General features: G+C 38.9%; 1 protein-coding gene across 4 annotated transcripts in view; it reads left to right on the top strand.

Moving 5' to 3' along the window:
- ELF1 (E74 like ETS transcription factor 1) overlaps positions 1-24,886 on the top strand; it is a 427,636-nt gene that overhangs the window by 335,499 nt on the left and 67,251 nt on the right. The window lies entirely within an intron of this gene.

Below are 24,886 nucleotides of genomic sequence, written 5' to 3'. Positions count from 1 at the left end.
CATGAGTCGTACAGGGTACGTCGCACACAACCTGGTCTTTAAAGACCAGCAACGTACCCTGTACGACTTTGGGGATTAAAGCGGCTGGAAGCGATCCTGATCGCTTCCAGCCGCTTTACAGTTATTGCAGTGATGCCTCGATATCGAGACATCATGCAATAACATTTTTCCCCCATCTGATGCAGAGAGAGCCACTCTGTGGCCCTCTCTGCACCGGCATCGATGGCCGCAATCGTTGGTGGGTGGGCGGCCATCGATGGAAGATTTAAGAGAGAGGGGGGTGGGGTTGTCGGGAGCGTGCACGGGGAGCGGCGGGCGGGCGGGTGCACAGGGAGGGAGCGGGTGGGAACCGCTATACTACACAAAAAAGTTGATAAGTGGGAGACAGGGGGATCAGCAGACAATGTTAATTGTAAGGGATCTGGGAGGGGGTGGTGGTTTGTCTATGGGGGGAAGCTACACTACAGAAAAAAAATATAAAAAAGGCATACAGCTGCCAGTTCCCAAGATGGCTCCCAGTAAGGTAGAGGGGGAGGGTTAGAGAGCTGTTTGGGGGGGATCAGGGAGGTTGGGGGCTAAGGGGGCATCCTATACAGCAGCATATGTAAATATGCTATACAATTATTATTTTTTTTTTAAATATACCTTTTATTTTAGTACTGGCAGACTTTCTGCCAGTACTTAAGATGGCGGGGACAATTGTGGGATGAGGAGGGAAGAGAGCTGTTTGGGAGGGATCCTGGGGTGTGATGTGTCAGGTGGGAGGCTGATCTCTATGCTAAAGCTAAAATTAACCTTGCAAGCTCCCTACAAGCTACCTAATTAACCCCTGCACTGCTGGGCATAATACATGTGTGGTGCGCAGCAGAATTTAGCGGCCTTATAATTACCAAAAAACAACGCCAAATCCATATTTCTCCAACATAGGTGTGTCCGGTCCACGGCGTCATCCTTACTTGTGGGATATTCTCTTCCCCAACAGGAAATGGCAAAGAGTCCCAGCAAAGCTGGTCACATGATCCCTCCTAGGCTCCGCCCACCCCAGTCATTCTCTTTGCCGTTGCACAGGCAACATCTCCACGGAGATGGTTAAGAGTTTTTTGGTGTTTAAATGTAGTTTTTATTCTTCAATCAAGTGTTTGTTATTTTAAAATAGTGCTGGTATGTACTATTTACTCTGAAACAGAAAAAAGATGAAGATTTCTGTTTGTAAGAGGAAGATGATTTTAGCAGAAGTTACTAAAATCGATTGCTGTTTCCACACAGGACTGTTGAGATGAAGTAACTTCAGTTGGGGGAAACAGTTGGCAGACTTTTCTGCTTAAGGTATGACTGGCCATATTTCTAACAAGACTATGTAATGCTGGAAGGCTGTCATTTCCCCTTATGGGGACCGGTAAGCCATTTTCTTAGTTAAATAAAAGAATAAAGGGCTTCATAAGGGCTTAAAAAACTGGTAGACATTTTTCTGGGCTAAAACGATTGCTTTGCTAGGCATATTTTGCAGATTCTAACTATTAATGGTTATTATAATCTTGGGGATTGTTTAGAAAAACGGCAGGCACTGTGTTGGACACCTTTTTCAGATGGGGGCCTTTTCTAGTTATAGACAGAGCCTCATTTTCGCGCCACTAATGCGCAGTTGTTTTTGGAGAGCAAGGCATGCAGATGCATGTGTGAGGAGCTAAGAATCACTGAAAAAGCTTATAGAGGGCATCATTTGGTATCGTATTCCCCTCTGGGCTTGGTTGGGTCTCAGCAAAGCATATAGCTGGGACTGTATAGGGGTTAAATGTAAAAACGGCTCCGGTTCCGTTAATTTAAGGGTTAAAGCTCTGAAATTTGGTGTGCAATACTTTTAATGCTTTAAGACACTGTGGTGAAATTTTGGTGAATTTTGAAAAATTCCTTCATACTTTCACATATTCAGTAATAAAGTGTTTTCAGTTTGAAATTTAAAGTGACAGTAACGGTTTTATTTTAAAACGTTTTTTGTGCTTTGTTGACAAGTTTAAGCCTGTTTAACATGTCTGTACCATCAGATAAGCTATGTTCTATATGTATGAAAGCCAAGGTGTCTCCCCATTTAAATTTATGTGATAATTGTGCCATAGTGTCCAAACAAAGTAGGGACAGCAATGCCACAGATAATGATATTGCCCAAGATGATTCCTCAAATGAGGGGAGTAAACATGATACTACATCATCCCCTTCTGTGTCTACACCAGTTTTGCCCACACAAGAGGCCCCTAGTACATCTAGTGCGCCAATTCTTATTACCATGCAACAATTAACGGCTGTAATGGATAACTCTATAGCAAACATTTTATCCAAAATGCCTACTTATCAGAGAAAGCGCGATTGCTCTGTTTTAAACACTGTAGAGCAAGAGGACGCTGATGATAACTGTTCTGACATACCCTCACACCAATCTGAAGGGGCCATGAGGGAGGTTTTGTCTGAGGGAGAAATTTCAGATTCAGGAAAAATTTCTCAACAAGCTGAACCTGATGTTGTGACATTTAAATTTAAATTAGAACATCTCCGCGCACTGCTTAAGGAGGTATTATCTACTCTGGATGATTGTGACAATTTGGTCATTCCAGAGAAATTATGTAAGATGGACAAGTTCCTAGAGGTTCCGGTGCCCCCCGACGCTTTTCCTATACCCAAGCGGGTGGCGGACATAGTAAATAAAGAGTGGGAAAGGCCCGGCATACCTTTTGTCCCCCCCCCCCCCCTATATTTAAGAAATTATTTCCTATAGTCGACCCCAGAAAGGACTTATGGCAGACAGTCCCCAAGGTCGAGGGGGGCGGTTTCTACTCTAAACAAACGCACTACTATTCCTATCGAAGATAGTTGTGCTTTCAAAGATCCTATGGATAAAAAATTAGAGGGTTTGCTTAAAAAGATTTTTGTTCAGCAAGGTTACCTTCTACAACCAATTTCATGCATTGTTCCTGTCACTACGGCAGCGTGTTTCTGGTTCGAGGAACTAGAAAAGTCGCTCAATAAAGAATCTTCGTATGAGGAGGTTATGGACAGAGTTCAAGCACTTAAATTGGCTAACTCTTTTATTTTAGATGCCGCTTTGCAATTAGCTAGATTAGCGGCGAAAAATTCAGGGTTTGCTATCGTGGCGCGCAGAGCGCTTTGGCTAAAGTCTTGGTCAGCGGATGTGTCTTCCAAGACAAAATTGCTTAACATCCCTTTCAAGGGTAAAACATTATTTGGACCAGATTTGAAAGAGATTATTTCAGACATCACTGGGGGAAAGGGCCACGCCCTCCCACAGGATAGGTCTTTTAAGGCTAAAAATAAGCCTAATTTTCGTCCCTTTCGCAGAAACGGACCAGCCTCTAATTCTACATCCTCTAAGCAAGAGGGTAATACTTCACAACCCAAACCAGCCTGGAGACCAATGCAAGGCTGGAACAAGGGTAAACAGGCCAAGAAGCCTACCACTGCTACCAAAACAGCATGAAGGGATGGCCCCCGATCCGGGACCGGATCTGGTGGGGGGCAGACTTTCTCTCTTTGCTCAGGCTTGGGCAATAGATGTTCAGGATCCTTGGGCGCTAGAAATAGTTTCTCAAGGTTATCTCCTGGAATTCAAGGAACTACCCCCAAGGGGAAGTTTCCACAGGTCTCAATTATCTTCAAACCAAATAAAAAGACAGGCATTCTTACATTGTGTAGAAGACCTGTTAAAGATGGGAGTGATTCATCCAGTTCCAATAAGAGAACAAGGGATGGGTTTTTATTCCAACCTGTTCATAGTTCCCAAAAAAGAGGGAACATTCAGACCAATTTTGGATCTCAAGATCCTAAACAAATTTCTCAAGGTTCCATCGTTCAAAATGGAAACTATTCGAACGATCCTACCTACTATCCAGGAAAATCAATTTATGACTACCGTGGATTTAAAGGATGCGTACCTACATATTCCTATCCACAAGGAACATCATCAGTTCCTAAGGTTCGCTTTTCTGGACAAGCATTACCAGTTTGTGGCACTTCCATTCGGATTAGCCACTGCTCCAAGGATTTTCACAAAGGTACTAGGGTCCCTTCTAGCGGTTCTAAGACCAAGGGGCATTGCAGTAGTACCTTACTTGGACGACATCCTGATTCAAGCGTCTCTGTCAAAAGCAAAGGCTCATACGGACATCGTCCTAGCCTTTCTCAGATCTCACGGATGGAAGGTGAACAAAGAAAAAAGTTCTCTGTCCTCGTCAACAAGAGTTCCCTTCTTGGGAACAATAATAGATTCCTTAGAAATGAGGATTTTTCTGACAGAGGTCAGAAAATCAAAAATTCTAAGCTCTTGTCAAGTACTTCATTCTGTTCTTCGTCCTTCCATAGCGCAGTGCATGGAAGTAATAGGATTGATGGTTGCAGCAATGGACATAGTTCCTTTTGCACGAATTCATCTAAGACCATTACAACTGTGCATGCTCAGACAGTGGAATGGGGATTATACAGACTTGTCTCCGACGATTCAAGTAGATCAAAAGACCAGAGATTCACTCCGTTGGTGGCTGACCCTGGACAATCTGTCACAGGGAATGAGCTTCCGCAGACCAGAGTGGGCCATTGTCACGACCGACGCCAGTCTGGTGGGCTGGGGTGCGGTCTGGGAACCCCTGAAAGCTCAGGGTCTATGGTCTCGGGAAGAATCTCTTCTCCCGATAAACATTCTGGAACTGAGAGCGATATTCAATGCTCTCAAAGCTTGGCCTCAACTAGCAAAGGCCAAATTCATAAGGTTTCAATCAGACAACATGACGACTGTTGCATATATCAATCATCAGGGGGGAACAAGGAGTTCCCTGGCGATGGAAGAAGTGACCAAAATAATTCAATGGGCGGAGGATCACTCCTGCCACTTGTCTGCGATCCACATCCCAGGAGTGGAAAATTGGGAAGCGGATTTTCTGAGTCGTCAGACATTCCATCCGGGGGAGTGGGAACTCCATCCGGAAATCTTTGCCCAAATAGCTCAATTATGGGGCATTCCAGACATGGATCTGATGGCGTCTCGTCAGAACTTCAAGGTTCCTTGCTACGGGTCCAGATCCAGGGATCCCAAGGCGACTCTAGTAGATGCACTAGTAGCACCTTGGACCTTCAACCTAGCTTATGTATTCCCACCGTTTCCTCTCATTCCCAGGCTGGTAGCCAGGATCAATCAGGAGAGGGCTTCGGTGATCTTGATAGCTCCTGCGTGGCCACGCAGGACTTGGTATGCAGACCTGGTGAATATGTCATCGGCTCCACCATGGAAGCTACCTTTGAGACAGGACCTTCTTGTTCAAGGTCCATTCGAACATCCGAATCTGGTTTCCCTCCAACTGACGGCTTGGAGATTGAACGCTTGATTTTATCAAAGCGTGGGTTTTCAGATTCTGTAATAGATACTCTGATTCAGGCTAGAAAGCCTGTAACTAGAAAAATTTACCATAAAATATGGAAAAAATATATCTGTTGGTGTGAATCTAAAGGATTCCCATGGAACAAGATAAAAATTCCTAAGATTCTATCCTTTCTACAAGAAGGTTTGGAGAAAGGATTATCTGCAAGTTCTCTGAAGGGACAGATCTCTGCTTTATCTGTTTTACTTCACAAAAGGCTGGCAGCTGTGCCAGATGTTCAAGCATTTGTTCATGCTCTGGTTAGAATCAAGCCTGTTTACAGACCTTTGACTCCTCCCTGGAGTCTAAATCTAGTTCTTTCAGTTCTTCAAGGGGTTCCGTTTGAACCCTTACATTCCGTAGATATTAAGTTATTATCTTGGAAAGTTTTGTTTTTGGTTGCAATTTCTTCTGCTAGAAGAATTTCAGAGTTATCTGCTCTGCAGTGTTCTCCGCCCTATCTGGTGTGGTTTTGCGTACTAAGCCTGGTTTTCTTCCGAAAGTTGTTTCCAACAAAAATATTAACCAGGAGATAGTTGTACCTTCTTTGTGTCCGAATCCAGTTTCAAAGAAGGAACGTTTGTTACACAATTTGGACGTAGTCCGTGCTCTAAAATTCTATTTAGAGGCTACTAAAGATTTCAGACAAACATCTTCCTTGTTTGTTGTTTATTCTGGTAAAAGGAGAGGTCAAAAAGCGACTTCTACCTCTCTTTCCTTTTGGCTTAAAAGCATTATCCGATTGGCTTATGAGACTGCCGGACGGCAGCCTCCTGAAAGAATCACAGCTCACTCCACTAGGGCTGTGGCTTCCACATGGGCCTTCAAGAACGAGGCTTCTGTTGACCAGATATGTAAGGCAGCGACTTGGTCTTCACTGCACACTTTTGCCAAATTTTACAAATTTGATACTTTTGCTTCTTCGGAGGCTATTTTTGGGAGAAAGGTTTTGCAAACTGTGGTGCCTTCCGTTTAGGTGACCTGATTTGCTCCCTCCCTTCATCCGTGTCCTAAAGCTTTGGTATTGGTTCCCACAAGTAAGGATGACGCCGTGGACCGGACACACCTATGTTGGAGAAAACAGAATTTATGCTTACCTGATAAATTACTTTCTCCAACGGTGTGTCCGGTCCACGGCCCGCCCTGGTTTTTTTAATCAGGTCTGATGAATTATTTTCTCAAACTACAGTCACCACGGTATCATATGATTTCTCCTATATATATTTCCTCCTGTCCGTCGGTCGAATGACTGGGATGGGCGGAGCCTAGGAGGGATCATGTGACCAGCTTTGCTGGGACTCTTTGCCATTTCCTGTTGGGGAAGAGAATATCCCACAAGTAAGGATGACGCCGTGGACCGGACACACCGTTGGAGAAAGTAATTTATCAGGTAAGCATAAATTCTGTTATGTCTGCTATTTCTAAACAAAGGGGATCCCAGAGAAGCATTTACAACCATTTATGCCATAATTGCACAAGTTGTTTGTAAATAATTTCAGTGAGAAACTTAAAATTGTGAAATATTTAAAGTTTTTTTTTTTTTTACTTGATCGCATTTAGCGGTGAAATGGTAGCATGAAATATACCAAGATGGGCCTAGATCAATACTTGGGGTTGTCTACTACACTACACTAAAGCTAAAATAAACCCTAGATGCTCCCTACATCCTCCCTAATTAACCCCTTCACTGCTGGGCATAATACACATGTGATGTGCAGTGGCATTTAGCAGCCTTCTAATTACCAAAAAGCAACGCCAAAGCCATATAAGTCTGCTATTTCTGAACAAAGGGGATCCCAGAGAAGCATTTACAACCATTTATGCAATAATTGCACAAGTTGTTTGTAAATAATTTCTGTGAGAAACCTAAAGTTTGTGAAAAAGTGAACTTTTTTTTTTTTTATTTGATCGCATTTGGCGGTGAAATGGTGGCATGAAATATACCAAAATGGGCCTAGATCAATACTTTGGGATGTCTTCTAAAAAAAATATATACATATCAAGGGATATTCAGGTATTCCTGACTGATATCAGGGTTCCAATGTAACTAGCGCTCATTTTGAAAAAAAGTGGTTTTGAAATAGCAAAGTGCTACTTGTATTTATTGCCCTATAACTTGCAAAAAAAGCAAAGAACATGTTAAAGGATTACTTTCTGTTATAATTTTTAAGCTAAACAACTAACATATTAATAAACATTAATTAAAACCTACTGACCTATATTTTCTCCAAAATGAAGTTTCATAACGTTCTAAAAGTTATATCTTTTATTCGCCGATGATGTCACGTTATCCTGCCCACTATTTTCAGCACTGCATGTTCAAAATACTTAAACCAATAACTTTGTGTTTAAAGCGCCATTTTGAAACCTAGGTATTGTAAACGGATTGGTACAGAGCAAAGGATACCCACGGAGTGGGTTTGGAAAACAATTAAATTTGCAGACAAGATTTCTGATATACGGTAGAGATATGTTAATGAAATGCTATTGATAAAAAGCGTATTTGGGGTGGGTAGTTAGTAACAGGCATAGAAAATATTTACTTACAGTGGCCCTTTAACATTGGGTATTTCTAAACTCAGGACAAAATTTAGAAACTATTTAGCATGTTTGTTTTTTGGTGGTTGTAGATGTGTAACAGATTTTGGGGGTCTAAGTTAGAAAAAGTGTGTTTTTTTTTCCTTTTTTTCCTCATATTTTACAATATTTTTAATAGTAAATTATAAGATATGATGAAAATAATGGTATCTTTAGAAAGTCCATTTAGTGGCGAGAAAAACGGTATATAATATGTGGGGGTACAGTAAAATGAGTAAGAGGAAAATTACAGCTAAACACAAACACCGCAGAAATGTAAAAATAGCCCTGGTCCTTAAAGGGACATAATACTCATATGTTAAATCACTTGAAACTGATGCAGTATAACTGTAAAAGCTGACAGGAAAATATCACCTGAGCTTCTCTATGTAAAAAAGGAAGATATTTTACCTCACAATCTCCTCAGCTCAGCAGAGTAAGTTCTGTGTAAAAAGTTATACTCAGCTGCTCCCAGCTGCAGGTAAACAAATTTAAAAAAATGAAGAAATGAACAGCAGCCAATCAGCATCAGCAGTGCTGAGATCATGAACTCTTACTGTGATCTCATGAGATTTCACTTAACTCTCATGAGATTTCATAGTAAGCTTCCTTTACCTGATTGGTGAAATAATATGAGAGTGCACGATGCTAGTCCCTTCAGATGTCCCAGGACAAACACACTAAAATGCTGCTTAGAAATCCTTTACAATGGGAGGTGGCTACTGAGGAACTTTTGAGGTAAAATATCTTTCTTTTTTACATAGAGATGTTCAAGTGATATTTTCTAATCAGCTTTTTACAGCTATGCTGCATCACTTTCAAGTGTTTAAACATTTGGGTATTATGGCCCTTTAAGGGAAAGAAATTGAAAAATGGCCTTGGTCCTTAAGGGGTTAAACTCTTCCTCCAAAATTTTGATAGAAAAAAAAAATATTTCCACCCAAAATATAGTGCCTGATTGCCTATTTTATACAATTATATTGGTATATTTGTAAAACTTCCCAAGCATATTATTATTTATGTAATAAGTTGACCACCATTAATGACAATGATTGTCATCAAGTACTGCGAGCTGTTTGGGTTATCATAATTGTTTATGGTTGTGTGGCACAAGAGCCACACTAAGGCCCAAATGATATAAGGGTCATCAGACCTATGAGAAATTGTTATTTTTATTTATTATTTCTTGCCAGTCTCACAATCCGTGCATTCGGCAATATTTTATTTACAAAAAAAAAGGCTGACCCTCTCTAATGGTGGTGATGTGCCTTCCATAGAAAACAATAGAGATGACTGTCTGAGTAAAAATCTGCCCACATCGCTAGTGAACCCTGATCTCGGCAGTGGGGAGGGAGATTGTATTCAAAGCCTGTTTATACAACATAGAATGTGCAATTACCAAAAGTAAAAATGTTTTTTGTGTAGTGACAGGTCATATAATAGATATGTAAACTTTCACTGTACATTTAGTAGATTTCTTAAAATTTAAAATCTCGCCATTAAAAGGTTTGTAAGACTGGTATTGGTGAAAAGTGCACTTAAGATTGAGGATAGTCCTTTCAAAATTAGAAGCTCCCAACGATTTCCCCATTAAAATACAGGTAACTCCCATGGAACGCCGATGTAATGCCTATATATTCGCCATGTATGCGATCTTGTCAGTATAATACAATTTATTTATATTATTGTTTAAAACAACCTCCAATTAAAATGTTTATATGAAACAATTAAAATTTAACATAAATTCCTAAATAATTGAGATTAGTTAAATTTATAAACACATAGAAATATATTTATATAGAAAAGAGACTAGATTATGAATCGACTATACACGTATGCTGTCATAATATTCTTACAAAGATCAAAAAAAATAATATATACATTTTTAAAATTAACCTTTCTCACAATGAATCACATTAAAATACCACAATAAAATACCAGAGTATGGACCGTTGGCTTAACAGTGTTTAGTTCAACAGTATAACAAGATACTTCACACAAATCTTACTGGGTCTCAGTAGATTTAAGATAACTTTCAGATAAGTATAATTAAGCTACTTAGCCCACAAATGATTCTATATAACTCCTATTAAAAACACCAGAAGTTGTATATATTATTAATGCAAACAGCCAATTTATGTGCCAATATGTCTGACCTGAAATGACCTCTTATTTAGCTACAATAAGACACATTCTAAAATATATATATATATATATATATATATATATATATATATATATATATATATATATATATATATATATATATATATATATATACTGCAAATAACTTAATACACACCAGAGAGATTTACTTACAAAAATAAGCCTGACTTGGAGATAAGCCTGACTTGCTAACTTCAATTAAACTGTAGCAGCAATGAATGTATTTGCTTTAAAATATTAAATTATAGTCACTGCCATACGTTACCACATAACCAAATGATTATTCAGTTTCCAGAATTTCTTGTGGGTCATCTATGAAGGATTTATTCACTATATCGCAAAGGTACAGGCCTCAACACTGTTTTCTTCCTTTGTTCAAGAAAGTGTCCCAAAATGGCAGAGAATCTACTTGGCACAAAGCTGGTGCATTTTCCTCTCCAAAACTTATGCTTCCTTAAGTCTGTGTGTCCATTGTCTACTGTGTGTGGGTGCTTATCAAAGATATAGCCCCTCCTTCTTTTTTTCTAATCATTCCCACAAGATTTTGATAGGCCCTTAAAGGAGCTTGTCCCTGATTGGTTATTTGGGAGACGCCTCCCTGGTTGACTTATTTGGATTTGCATATGTTTTAAACAGTCAACTCGTTTGGCTGTCATACCAGTTTTAATCCATGAGGGGGCAGCAGATAACCAGAAATGCAGTCTCACTATCAATACTGCTACAGCTTAAATATCTCACCTTAAAATGTTTATTTAATATACTATAATTTCTTGTATTAATAAACTTATCTGGTCAGCCTATATGCCCCATCTAATACAACACAGCATGTTATCATAGAGACTAGACATGAGCATATCTCTAGTAATATTTTAAAGTGCATTTAAAATTGTATTTAATTATTATCCCATATCAATACAAATACAGCATATTTCACATTCAGTACACCTCTTGCTAAGTGTACAAAAACATATGACACAATTTATGAGACAACCATACATGTACTTGTCAGATGCCTGAATTTTTTAAAAAAAATAATAGGTTATAGCCACTTATTAAATTCAGCAAATATTTATCTAATATGTTATTGTCAGGCTTTTCATCTCAGATCCACAATTATATACATTTTTATACAATACTGAGGTATATATTAATTTATCTAAGAACTATGTAGACAATTTGTTATCAAAAGTAAATAGGTTAAGATAATTTGAAATCTTGATTCTTAGGCCTTCAACTTCCCATATGTTAGCTGTAACATGAGCCCAGACGCCTATGTGTATCTGAGGTTCAGTGGCAATTTACACCTCAGTGTAAACGGTCATTTCCCTCTGTAAAAATAATTTCTTCTCTGCATACGCTTAAGCCTCAAAGGACCCATCTCAGACATCATGTCTGTTTCTCCACAGGGGTTCCTGTGATCTAAGTAATGAATTTCTTAGACTAAATTAATTTAGAGATTTCAATCTGGGAAGGCTATACAACAATAATTCATTAGAAATTACCTCTCTTCTGAGACTGTGATCAAAGGCTCTTGAAATGTGACATTATCTCTTACAGTTTGGGACCAATGTTTGTTCTTTTTAGAAGTCCTGTCTATTTCTTTTGTTCTACAAGTCTATAGTTGAGAATAAAAGGGAGGGGTTGATATCACCCATTCCAGTGTTTGTTCACAATGCAGCTAAATCAATTCATAGTAGATATTAGCTAGATGAGATATTGAATTATGTGATATCCAATGCCACTCAGCCATACCCTGACAATCTGTTAATAAAGAACAAAACAAAAACACTGCCCTTTTCATAAAAACAATATATATATTTATTTATTTTAGGACTGAAGAACAACCGATCTACCAAGTCATAATGTTTTTAAAGCAAATCTATAACCTTTTTACTACAATTGTTTATCAACAACCAAACTCTACCCACCATTTGCCTTATTTGGAGGAGCCAATCTGGGCTTTAGTCTACTGACAACAAGGCTAGTTACAGTCATTGTGATAAAGAACTTTAATATAAATTACATTGCTGTGCAGTTATCCGTTAAAACCAATTAGGGAATATATGTAGCAGTGTTAGCCTTGAGAAGTCAGGAGGGTTCATTAAATGTCCTGATAAATAGAAAATCCTCAATTTTCAGTGATAAATTACATGGAATGGGGCAAAATTATTAATGAACATATATAGCAAAGTAGTTTAATTATGCATAACTAAACATTCTATACAGGTGTTTCTTGTCCCTTTTTTAAGAGCCACAAAATTCAAAAGCTTTTGTGATTCAGTTAGAGTAATTTTAAGACGCATTTAAATCTCACTTGTTAAATTTTACTTTCGGTATCCTTTGCTGCAATGCACTGGTAGGGAGCTAGCTGTTGATTGGTGGTTAGACACATTTTTCTGTTGTCATTGTCTCACCAGATGTGTTCTTCAAGGTCTGGAGCTGACTTGCGCAATGTTTGTAACCCTTTGGATAGCTTTATGCACACAACAATAACATGCACAAACATAATAGAGCCTTTTCTATTTGCCTTTTATGTCTTTTTAACTCCTTGTGTGCTCTGTATGCAAGAGTAGCCACGTAGGCTAAAGGTTCCCGTGATCACACTCACTGGTGATTATGTGCTTGATGTTAGGGTGCAGACAAGAGGAGCTAGACTTCTCTAGTGAGTTATACCTGAACACAAGTTAAGGTAAAATAGGTTGAAGCTCTGGTATTAATAGGACTAATCTTCATTGGAGTAATTGCTGAACTAATTAACTGTAGGAGGAGAAGTGCAATTTATGCTTTTGTCACCACAAACTGGGAGCTGGTTGGTTTATAACGAGCAGAAAGGACATTTTATCACTAATACTATTAATATAAATCAGCATGCAAGTCATTGCTAGTTTAAATGCTAGGTAATTGTACAGTTTGTAGTATTTTAAGCTTAAGTTGATTAATATTACATTATAAGAGTCTGATTTATTACTTTATTTCTGGTCTGGGACGTGTGACAATGACATTAGAACTTGCTATACACCAGAGGGTTTTTCATACTTGTATTCAATAAGTAATGCAGAGTTTTTTCTGTATTTTCAAGTTATATTCCTCAAAAGGACAAACACTTTATTTTCTGCAAATGAAAGAGCATTGAAACCTGTTTAAACTGATATTAAATCTAGCAGGCTATGTGTGTGATAGATCAGTTATAACCTATTGAATCTAGCAGGCTACGTGTGTGTGATAGAGCAGTTATAACCTATTGAATCTAGCAGGCTATCTGTGTGATAGAGCAGTTATAACCTATTGAATCTAGCAGGCTACGTGTGTGTGATAGAGCAGTTATAACCTATTGAATCTAGCAGGCTATGTGTGTGTGATAGAGCAGTTATAACCTATTGAATCTAGCAGGCTACGTGTGTGATAGAGCAGTTATAACCTATTGAATCTAGCAGGCTACGTGTGTGTGTGATAGAGCAGTTATAACCTATTGAATCTAGCAGGATACGTGTGTGATAGATCAGTTATAACCTATTGAATCCTGCAGGCTATGTGTGTGTGATAGAGCAGTTATAACCTATTGAATCTAGCAGGCTATGTGTGTGATAGAGCCGTTATAACCTATTGAATCTAGCAGGCTATGTGTGTGATAGAGCAGTTATAACCTATTGAATCTAGCAGGCTACGTGTGATAGAGCAGTTATAACCTATTGAATCTAGCAGGCTATGTGCCTATGATAGAGCAGTTATAACCTATTGAATCTAGCAGGCTACGTGTGTGATAGAGCAGTTATAACCTATTGAATCTAGCAGGCTACGTGTGTGTGATAGAGCAGTTATAACCTATTGAATCTAGCAGGCTATGTGTGTGTGTGTGATAGAGCAGTTATAACCTATTGAATCTAGCAGGCTATGTGTGATAGAGCAGTTATAACCTATTGAATCTAGCAGGCTACGTGTGTGTGATAGAGCAGTTATAACCTATTGAATCTAGCAGGCTACGTGTGTGTGATAGAGCCGTTATAACCTATTAAATCCTGCAGGCTATGTGTGTGTGATAGAGCAGTTATAACCTATTGAATCTAGCAGGCTATGTGTGTGATAGAGCCGTTATAACCTATTGAATCTAGCAGGCTATGTGTGTGATAGAGCCGTTATAACCTATTGAATCTAGCAGGCTATGTGTGTGATAGAGCAGTTATAACCTATTGAATCTAGCAGGCTACGTGTGTCTGTGATAGAGCAGTTATAACCTATTGAATCTAGCAGGCTATGTGTGTGTGTGTGATAGAGCAGTTATAACCTATTGAATCTAGCAGGCTATGTGTGTGTGATAGAGCCGTTATAACCTATTAAATCTAGCAGGCTACGTGTGTGTGATAGAGCCGTTATAACCTATTGAATCTAGCAGGCTATGTGTGTGTGATAGAGCCGTTATAACCTATTAAATCTAGCAGGCTATGTGTGTGTGATAGAGCAGTTATAACCTATTGAATCTAGCAGGCTATGTGTGTGTGTGATAGAGCAGTTATAACCTATTGAATCTAGCAGGCTATGTGTGTGATAGAGCAGTTATAACCTATTGAATCTAGCAGGCTATGTGTGTGATAGAGCAGTTATAACCTATTGAATCTAGCAGGCTACGTGTGTGTGATAGAGCAGTTATAACCTATTGAATCTAGCAGGCTATGTGTGTGTGATAGAGCAGTTATAACCTATTGAATCTAGCAGGCTATGTGTATGATAGATCAGTTATAACCTATTGAATCTAGCAGGCTACGTGTGTGTGATAGGGCAGTTATAACCTATTGAATCTTGCAGGCTATGTGTGTGTGATAGAGCAGTTATAACCTATTGAATCTAGCAGGCTATGTGTGTGTGATAGAGCAGTTATAACCTATTGAATCTAGCAGGCTATGTGTATGATAGAGCAGTTGTAACCTATTGAATCTAGCAGGCTACGTGTGTGTGATAGAGCAGTTATAACCTATTGAATCTAGCAGGCTATCTGTGTGATAGAGCAGTTATAACCTATTGAATCTAGCAGGCTACGTGTGTGTGATAGATCAGTTATAACCTATTGAATCTAGCAGGCTACGTGTGTGATAGAGCAGTTATAACCTATTGAATCTAGCAGGCTATGTGTGTGTGTGATAGAGCAGTTATAACCTATTGAATCTAGCAGGCTACGTGTGTGTGTGATAGAGCAGTTATAACGTATTGAATCTAGCAGGCTACGTATGTGTGATAGAGCAGTTATAACCTATTGAATCTAGCAGGCTATGTGTGTGTGATAGAGCAGTTATAACCTATTAAATCTAGCAGGTTATATGCGTGTGATAGAGCAGTTATAACCTATTGAATCTAGCAGGCTATGTGTGTGATAGAGCAGTTATAACCTATTGAATCTAGCAGGCTTTCTGTGTGATAGAGCAGTTATAACCTATTGAATCTAGCAGGCTACGTGTGTTTGATAGAGCAGTTATAACCTATTGAATCTAGCAGGCTATGTGTGTGTGTGTGATAGAGCAGTTATAACCTATTGAATCTAGCAGGCTATGTGTATGATAGATCAGTTATAACCTATTGAATCTAGCAGGCTACGTGTGTGATAGAGCAGTTATAACCTATTGAATCTAGCAGGCTATGTGTGTGTGATAGAGCAGTTATAACCTATTGAATCTAGCAGGCTATGTGTATGATAGAGCAGTTGTAACCTATTGAATCTAGCAGGCTACACGTGTGTGATAGAGCAGTTATAACCTATTGAATCTAGCAGGCTATCTGTGTGATAGAGCAGTTATAACCTATTGAATCTAGCAGGCTACGTGTGTGATAGAGCAGTTATAACCTATTGAATCTAGCAGGCTATGTGTGTGATAGAGCCGTTATAACCTATTAAATCTAGCAGGATACGTGTGTGATAGAGCAGTTATAACCTATTGAATCTAGCAGGCTATGTGTGTGTGATAAAGCAGTTATAACCTATTTAATCTAGCAGGTTATGTGTGTGATAGATCAGTTATAACCTATTTAATCTAGCAGGCTATGTGTGTGATAGAGCAGTTATAACCTATTTAATCTAGCAGGCTATGTGTGTGATAGAGCAGTTATAACCTATTTAATCTAGCAGGCTACATGTGTGTGTGATAGAGCAGTTATAACCTATTGAATCTAGCAGGCTATGTGTGTGATAGATCAGTTATAACCTATTGAATCTAGCAGGTTATGTGTGTGTGATAAAGCAGTTATAACCTATTGAATCTAGCAGGCTATGTGTGTGATAGAGCAGTTATAACCTATTGAATCTAGTAGGCTACGTGTGTGATAGAGCAGTTATAACCTATTGAATCTAGCAGGCTATGTGTGTGATAGAGCAGTTATAACCTATTGAATCTAGCAGGTTATGTGTGTGATAGAGCAGTTATAACCTATTGAATCTAGCAGGCTATGTGTGTGATAGAGCAGTTATAACCTATTGAATCTAGCAGGCTATCTGTGTGATAGAGCAGTTATAACCTATTGAATCTAGCAGGCTATGTGTGTGATAGAGCCGTTATAACCTATTGAATCTAGCATGCTACGTGTGTGATAGAGCAGTTATAACCTATTGAATCTAGCAGGCTACGGGTGTTTGATAGAGCCATTATAACCTATTAAATCTAGCAGGCAATGTGTGTGATAGAGCAGTTATAACCTATTGAATCTAGCAGGCTATGTGTGTGATAGAGCAGTTATAACCTATTGAATCTAGCAGGTTATGTGTGTGTGATAGAGCAGTTATAACCTATTGAATCTAGCAGGCTACGTGTGTGTGTGATAGAGCAGTTATAACCTATTAAATCTAGCAGGCAATGTGTGTGATAGAGCAGTTATAACCTATTGAATCTAGCAGGCTACGTGTGTGACAGAGCAGTTATAACCTATTGACTCTAGCAGGCTACGTGTGTGATAGAGCAGTTATAACCTATTGAATCTAGCAGACTATGTGTGTGATAGAGCAGTTATAACCTATTGAATCTAGCAGGCTACGTGTGTGTGATAGATCAGTTATAACCTATTGAATCTAGCAGGCTATGTGTGTGTGTGTGATAGAGCAGTTATAACCTATTGAATCTAGCAGGCTATGTGTGATAGAGCAGTTATAACCTATTGAATCTAGCAGGCTGTGTGTGATAGAGAAGTTATAACATATTGAATCTAGCAGGCTACGTGTGTGTGATAGAGCAGTTATAACCTATTGAATCTAGCAGGCTACGTGTGTGTGATAGAGCAGTTATAACCTATTGAATCTAGCAGGCTGTGTGTGATAGAGCAGTTATAACATATTGAATCTAGCAGGCTACGTGTGTGTGATAGAGCAGTTATAACCTATTGAATCTAGCAGGCTGTGTGTGATAGAGCAGTTATAACATATTGAATCTAGCAGGCTACGTGTGTGTGACAGAGCAGTTATAACCTATTGAATCTAGCAGGTTATGTGTATGTGATAAAGCAGTTGTAACCTATTGAATCTAGCAGGCTGTGTGTGATAGAGCAGTTATAACCTATTGAATCTAGCAGGCTGTGTGTGATAGAGCAGTTATAACCTATTGAATCTAGCAGGCTACGTGTGTATGATAGAGCAGTTATAACCTATTGAATCTAGCGGGCTATATGTGTGTGATAGAGCAGTTATAACCTATTGAATCTAGCAGGCTATGTGTGTATGATAGAGCAGTTATAACCTATTGAATCTAGCAGGCTATGTGTGTATGATAGAGCATTTATAACCTATTGAATCTAGCAGGCTATGTGTGTGATAGAGCAGTTATAACCTATTGAATCTAGCAGGCTACGTGTGTGATAGAGCAGTTATAACCTATTGAATCTAGCAGGCTACGTGTGTGTGATAGAGCAGTTATAACCTATTGAATCTAGCAGGCTATGTGTATGATAGAGCAGTTATAACCTATTGAATCTAGCAGGCTACGTGTGTGTGATAGAGCAGTTATAACCTATTGAATCTAGCAGGCTACGTGTGTGATAGAGCAGTTATAACCTATTGAATCTAGCAGGGTACGTGTGTGATAGAGCAGTTATAACCTATTGAATCTAGCAGGCTATGTGTGTGATAGATCAGTTATAACCTATTGAATCTAGCAGGCTATGTGTGTGATAGAGCAGTTATAACCTATTGAATCTAGCAGGCTATGTGTGTGATAGAGCAGTTATAACCTATTGAATCTAGCAGGCTACGTGTGTGATAGAGCAGTTATAACCTATTGAATCTAGCAGGCTATGTGTGTGATAGAGCAGTTATAAGCTATTGAATCTAGCAGGCTATGTGTGTGATAGAGCAGTTATAACCTATTGAATCTAGCAGGCTATGTGTGTATGATAGAGCAGTTATAACCTATTGAATCTAGCAGGCTATGTGTGTCATAGAGCAGTTATAACCTATTAAATCTAGCAGGCTATGTGGGTGATAGAGCAGTTATAACCTATTGAATCTAGCAGGCTACGTGTGTGTGATAGAGCAGTTATAAACTATTGAATCTAGCAGGCTACGTGTGTGTGATAGAGCAGTTATAACCTATTAAATCTAGCAGGCTACGTGTGTGTGTGATAGAGCAGTTATAACCTATTGAATCTAGCAGGCTATGTGTGTGATAGAGCAGTTATAACCTATTGAATCTAGCAGGCTATGTGTGTGTGTGATAGAGCAGTTATAACCTATTGAATCTAGCAGGCTATGTGTGTGTGATAGAGCAGTTATAACCTATTGACTCTAGCAGGCTATGTGTGTGATAGAGCAGTTATAACCTATTGAATCTAGCAGGCTACGTGTGTGTGATAGAGCAGTTATAACCTATTGAATCTAGCAGGCTACGTGTGTGTGATAGAGCAGTTATAACCTATTGAATCTAGCAGGCTATGTGTGTGATAGAGCAGTTATAACCTATTGAATCTAGCAGGCTACGTGTGTGATAGAGCAGTTATAACCTATTGAATCTAGCAGGCTACGTGTGTGTGATAGAGCAGTTATAACCTATTGAATCTAGCGGGCTATGTGTGTGATAGAGCAGTTATAACCTATTGAATCTAGCAGGCTACGTGTGTGATAGAGCAGTTATAACCTATTGAATCTAGCAGGCTACGTGTGTGTGATAGAGCAGTTATAACCTATTGAATCTAGCGGGCTACGTGTGTGTGATAGAGCAGTTATAACCTATTGAATCTAGCTGGCTACGTGTGTGTGATAGAGCAGTTATAACCTATTGAATCTAGCAGGCTATGTGTGTGATAGAGCCGTTATAACCTATTGAATCTAGCAGGCTATGTGTGTGTGTGATAGAGCAGTTATAACCTATTGAATCTAGCAGGCTACGTGTGTGATAGAGCAGTTATAACCTATTGAATCTAGCAGGCTACGTGTGTGTGATAGAGCAGTTATAACCTATTGAATCTAGCAGGCTATGTGTATGATAGATCAGTTATAACCTATTGAATCTAGCAGGCTACGTGTGTGTGATAGAGCAGTTATAACCTATTGAATCTAGCAGGCTATGTGTGTATGATAGAGCAGTTATAACCTATTGAATCTAGCATGTTATGTGTGTGATAGAGCAATTATAACCTATTGAATCTAGCAGGCTATGTGTGTATGATAGAGCAGTTATAACCTATTGAATCTAGCAGGCTAAGTGTGTGATAGAGCAGTTATAACCTATTTAATCTAGCAGGTTACGTGTGTGTGTGATAGAGCAGTTATAACCTATTGAATCTAGCAGGCTATGTGTGTGATAGAGCAGTTATAACCTATTGAATCTAGCAGGCTACGTGTGTGCGATAGAGCAGTTATAACCTATTGAATCTAGCAGGCTACGTGTGTGATAGAGCAGTTATAACCTATTAAATCTAGCAGGCTATGTGTGTGATAGAGCAGTTATAACCTATTGAATCTAGCAGGTTACGTGTGTGATAGAGCAGTTATAACCTATTAAATCTAGCAGGCTATGTGTGTGATAGAGCAGTTATAACCTATTGAATCTAGCAGGTTACGTGTGTGTGTGATAGAGCAGTTATAACCTATTGAATCTAGCAGGCTATGTGTGTGATAGAGCAGTTATAACCTATTGAATCTAGCAGGCTATGTGTGTGATAGAGCAGTTATAACCTATTGAATCTAGCAGGCTATGTGTGTTATAGAGCAGTTATAACCTATTGAATCTAGCAGGTTATATGCGTGTGATAGAGCAGTTATAACCTATTGAATCTAGCAGGTTAAATGCGTGTGATAGAGCAGTTATAACCTATTGAATCTAGCAGGCTACGTGTGTGATAGAGCAGTTATAACCTATTGAATCTAGCAGGCTACGTGTGTGTGATAGAGCAGTTATAACCTATTGAATCTAGCAGGCTATGTGTATGATAGATCAGTTATAACCTATTGAATCTAGCAGGCTACGTGTGTGTGATAGAGCAGTTATAACCTATTGAATCTAGCAGGCTACGTGTGTGTGATAGAGCAGTTATAACCTATTGAATCTAGCAGGCTACGTGTGTGATAGAGCAGTTATAACCTATTGAATCTAGCAGGCTACGTGTGTGATAGAGCAGTTATAACCTATTGAATCTAGCAGGCTACGTGTGTGTGTGATAGAGCAGTTATAACCTATTGAATCTAGCAGGGTACGTGTGTGTGATAGAGTAGTTATAACCTATTGAATCTAGCAGGGTACGTGTGTGATAGAGCAGTTATAACCTATTGAATCTAGCAGGCTATGTGTGTGATAGAGCAGTTATAACCTATTGAATCTAGCAGGCTATGTGTGTGATAGAGCAGTTATAACCTATTGAATCTAGCAGGCTATGTGTGTGATAGAGCAGTTATAACCTATTGAATCTAGCAGGTTATGTGTGTGTGATAGAGCAGTTATAACCTATTGAATCTAGCAGGTTATGTGTGTGTGTGATAGAGCAGTTATAACCTATTGAATCTAGCAGGTTATGTTTGTGTGATAGAGCAGTTATAACCTATTGAATCTATCAGGGTACGTGTGTGTGATAGAGCAGTTATAACCTATTGAATCTAGCAAGCTATGTGTATGATAGAGCAGTTATAACCTATTGAATCTAGCAGGCTATGTGTGTGTGATAGAGCAGTTATAACCTATTGAATCTAGCAGGCTACGTGTGTATGATAGAGCAGTTATAACCTATTGAATCTAGGAGGCTATGTGTGTGATAGAGCAGTTATAACCTATTGAATCTAGCAGGCCATGTGTGTGATAGAGCAGTTATAACCTATTGAATCTAGCAGGCTATGTGTGTGATAGAGCATTTATAACCTATTGAATCTAGCAGGCTATGTGTGTGATAGAGCAGTTATAACCTATTGAATCTAGCAGGCTATGTGTGTGTGATAGAGCAGTTATAACCTATTGAATCTAGCAGGCTACGTGTGTATGATAGAGCAGTTATAACCTATTGAATCTAGCAGGCTATGTGTGTGATAGAGCAGTTATAACCTATTGAATCTAGCAGGCCATGTGTGTGATAGAGCAGTTATAACCTATTGAATCTAGCAGGCTATGTGTGTGATAGAGCATTTATAACCTATTGAATCTAGCAGGCTATGTGTGTGTGATAGAGCAGTTATAACCTATTGAATCTAGCAGGCTATGTGTGTGTGTGATAGAGCCGTTATAACCTATTGAATCTAGCAGGCTATGTGTGTGATAGAGCAGTTATAACCTATTGAATCTAGCAGGCTATGTGTGTGTGATAGAGCAGTTATAACCTATTGAATCTAGCAGGCCATGTGTGTGATAGAGCAGTTATAACCTATTGAATCTAGCAGGCTATGTGTGTGTGATAGAGCAGTTATAACCTATTAAATCTAGCAGGCTATGTGTGTGATAGATCAGTTATAACCTATTGAATCTAGCAGGCTATGTGTGTGTGATAGAGCAGTTATAACCTATTGAATCTAGCAGGGTACGTGTGTGTGATAAAGCAGTTATAACCTATTGAATCTAGCAGGGTACGTGTGTGTGATAGAGCAGTTATAACCTATTGAATCTAGCAGGTTATGTGTGTGTGATAAAGCAGTTATAACCTATTGAATCTAGCAGGGTACGTGTGTGATAGAGCAGTTATAACCTATTGAATCTAGCAGGGTACATGTGTGTGATAGAGCAGTTATAACCTATTGAATCTAGCAGGTTATGTGTGTGTGATAAAGCAGTTATAACCTATTGAATCTAGCAGGCTATGTGTGTGTGTGATAGAGCAGTTATAACCTATTGAATCTAGCAGGATACGTGTGTGATAGAGCAGTTATAACCTATTAAATCTAGCAGGCTATGTGTGTGATAGAGCTGTTATAACCTATTGAATCTAGCAGGCTATGTGTGTGATAGAGCAGTTATAACCTATTGAATCTAGCAGGCTATGTGTGTGATAGAGCAGTTATAACCTATTGAATCTAGCAGGCTATGTGTGTGATAGAGCAGTTATAACCTATTGAATCTAGCAGGCTATGTGTGTGTGTGATAGAGCAGTTATAACCTATTGAATCTAGCAGGCTATGTGTGTGTGAGAGCAGTTATAACCTATTAAATCTAGCAGGCTATGTGGGTGATAGAGCAGTTATAACCTATTGAATCTAGCAGGATACGTGTGTGATAGAGCAGTTATAACCTATTGAATCTAGCAGGCTACGTGTGTGATAGAGCAGTTATAACCTATTGAATCTAGCAGGCTATGTGTGTGATAGAGCAGTTATAACCTATTGAATCTAGCAGGCTATGTGTGTGATAGAGCAGTTATAACCTATTGAATCTAGCAGGCTATGTGTGTGATAGAGCAGTTATAACCTATTGAATCTAGCAGGCTATGTGTGTTATAGAGCAGTTATAACCTATTGAATCTAGCAGGTTATATGCGTGTGATAGAGCAGTTATAACCTATTGAATCTAGCAGGCTATGTGTGTGATAGAGCAGTTATAACCTATTGAATCTAGCAGGCTATCTGTGTGATAGAGCAGTTATAACCTATTGAATCTAGCAGGCTACGTGTGTGTGATAGAGCAGTTATAACCTATTGAATCTAGCAGGCTATGTGTGTATGATAGAGCAGTTATAACCTATTGAATCTAGCAGGCTATGTGTGTATGATAGAGCAGTTATAACCTATTGAATCTAGCAGGCTATGTGTGTATGATAGAGCAGTTATAACCTATTGAATCTAGCAGACTATGTGTGTGATAGAGCAGTTATAACCTATTGAATCTAGCAGGCTATGTGTGTGATAGAGCAGTTATAACCTATTGAATCTAGCAGGCTACGTGTGTGATAGAGCAGTTATAACCTATTGAATCTAGCAGGCTATGTGTGTGATAGAGCAGTTATAACCTATTGAATCTAGCAGGCTATGTGTGTGATAGAGCAGTTATAACCTATTGAATCTAGCAGGCTATGTGTGTATGATAGAGCAGTTATAACCTATTGAATCTAGCAGGTTATGTGTGTGATAGAGCAATTATAACCTATTGAATCTAGTAGGCTACGTGTGTATGATAGAGCAGTTATAACCTATTGAATCTAGCAGGTTATGTGTGTGATAGAGCAGTTATAACCTATTGAATCTAGCAGGCTATGTGTGTGATAGAGCAGTTATAACCTATTGAATCTAGCAGGCTATGTGTGTGATAGAGCAGTTATAACCTATTGAATCTAGCAGGCTATGTGTGTGATAGAGCAGTTATAACCTATTGAATCTAGCAGGTTACGTGTGTGTGTGTGATAGAGCAGTTATAACCTATTGAATCTAGCAGGCTATGTGTGTGATAGAGCAGTTATAACCTATTGAATCTAGCAGGCTACGTGTGTGCGATAGAGCAGTTATAACCTATTGAATCTAGCAGGCTACGTGTGTGATAGAGCAGTTATAACCTATTAAATCTAGCAGGCTATGTGTGTGATAGAGCAGTTATAACCTATTGAATCTAGCAGGTTACGTGTGTGTGTGATAGAGCAGTTATAACCTATTGAATCTAGCAGGCTATGTGTGTGATAGAGCAGTTATAACCTATTGAATCTAGCAGGCTATGTGTGTGATAGAGCAGTTATAACCTATTGAATCTAGCAGGCTATGTGTGTTATAGAGCAGTTATAACCTATTGAATCTAGCAGGTTATATGCGTGTGATAGAGCAGTTATAACATATTGAATCTAGCAGGCTATGTGTGTGATAGAGCAGTTATAACCTATTGAATCTAGCAGGCTATCTGTGTGATAGAGCAGTTATAACCTATTGAATCTAGCAGGCTACGTGTGTGTGATAGAGCAGTTATAACCTATTGAATCTAGCAGGCTATGTGTGTATGATAGAGCAGTTATAACCTATTGAATCTAGCAGGCTATGTGTGTATGATAGAGCAGTTATAACCTATTGAATCTAGCAGGCTATGTGTGTGATAGAGCAGTTATAACCTATTGAATCTAGCAGACTATGTGTGTGATAGAGCAGTTATAACCTATTGAATCTAGCAGGCTATGTGTGTGATAGAGCAGTTATAACCTATTGAATCTAGCAGGCTACGTGTGTGTGATAGAGCAGTTATAACCTATTGAATCTAGCAGGCTACATGTGTGTGATAGAGCAGTTATAACCTATTTAATCTAGCAGGCTATGTGTATGATAGAGCAGTTATAACCTATTGAATCTAGCAGGCTACATGTGTGTGATAGAGCAGTTA

This window comes from Bombina bombina, chromosome 3 (assembly GCF_027579735.1).
Source record: "Bombina bombina isolate aBomBom1 chromosome 3, aBomBom1.pri, whole genome shotgun sequence".
Lineage (NCBI taxonomy): Eukaryota > Metazoa > Chordata > Amphibia > Anura > Bombinatoridae > Bombina > Bombina bombina.
The sequence above is the reverse complement of the archived record's forward strand: the minus strand, read 5'-3'. Positions and strand labels throughout refer to the sequence as shown.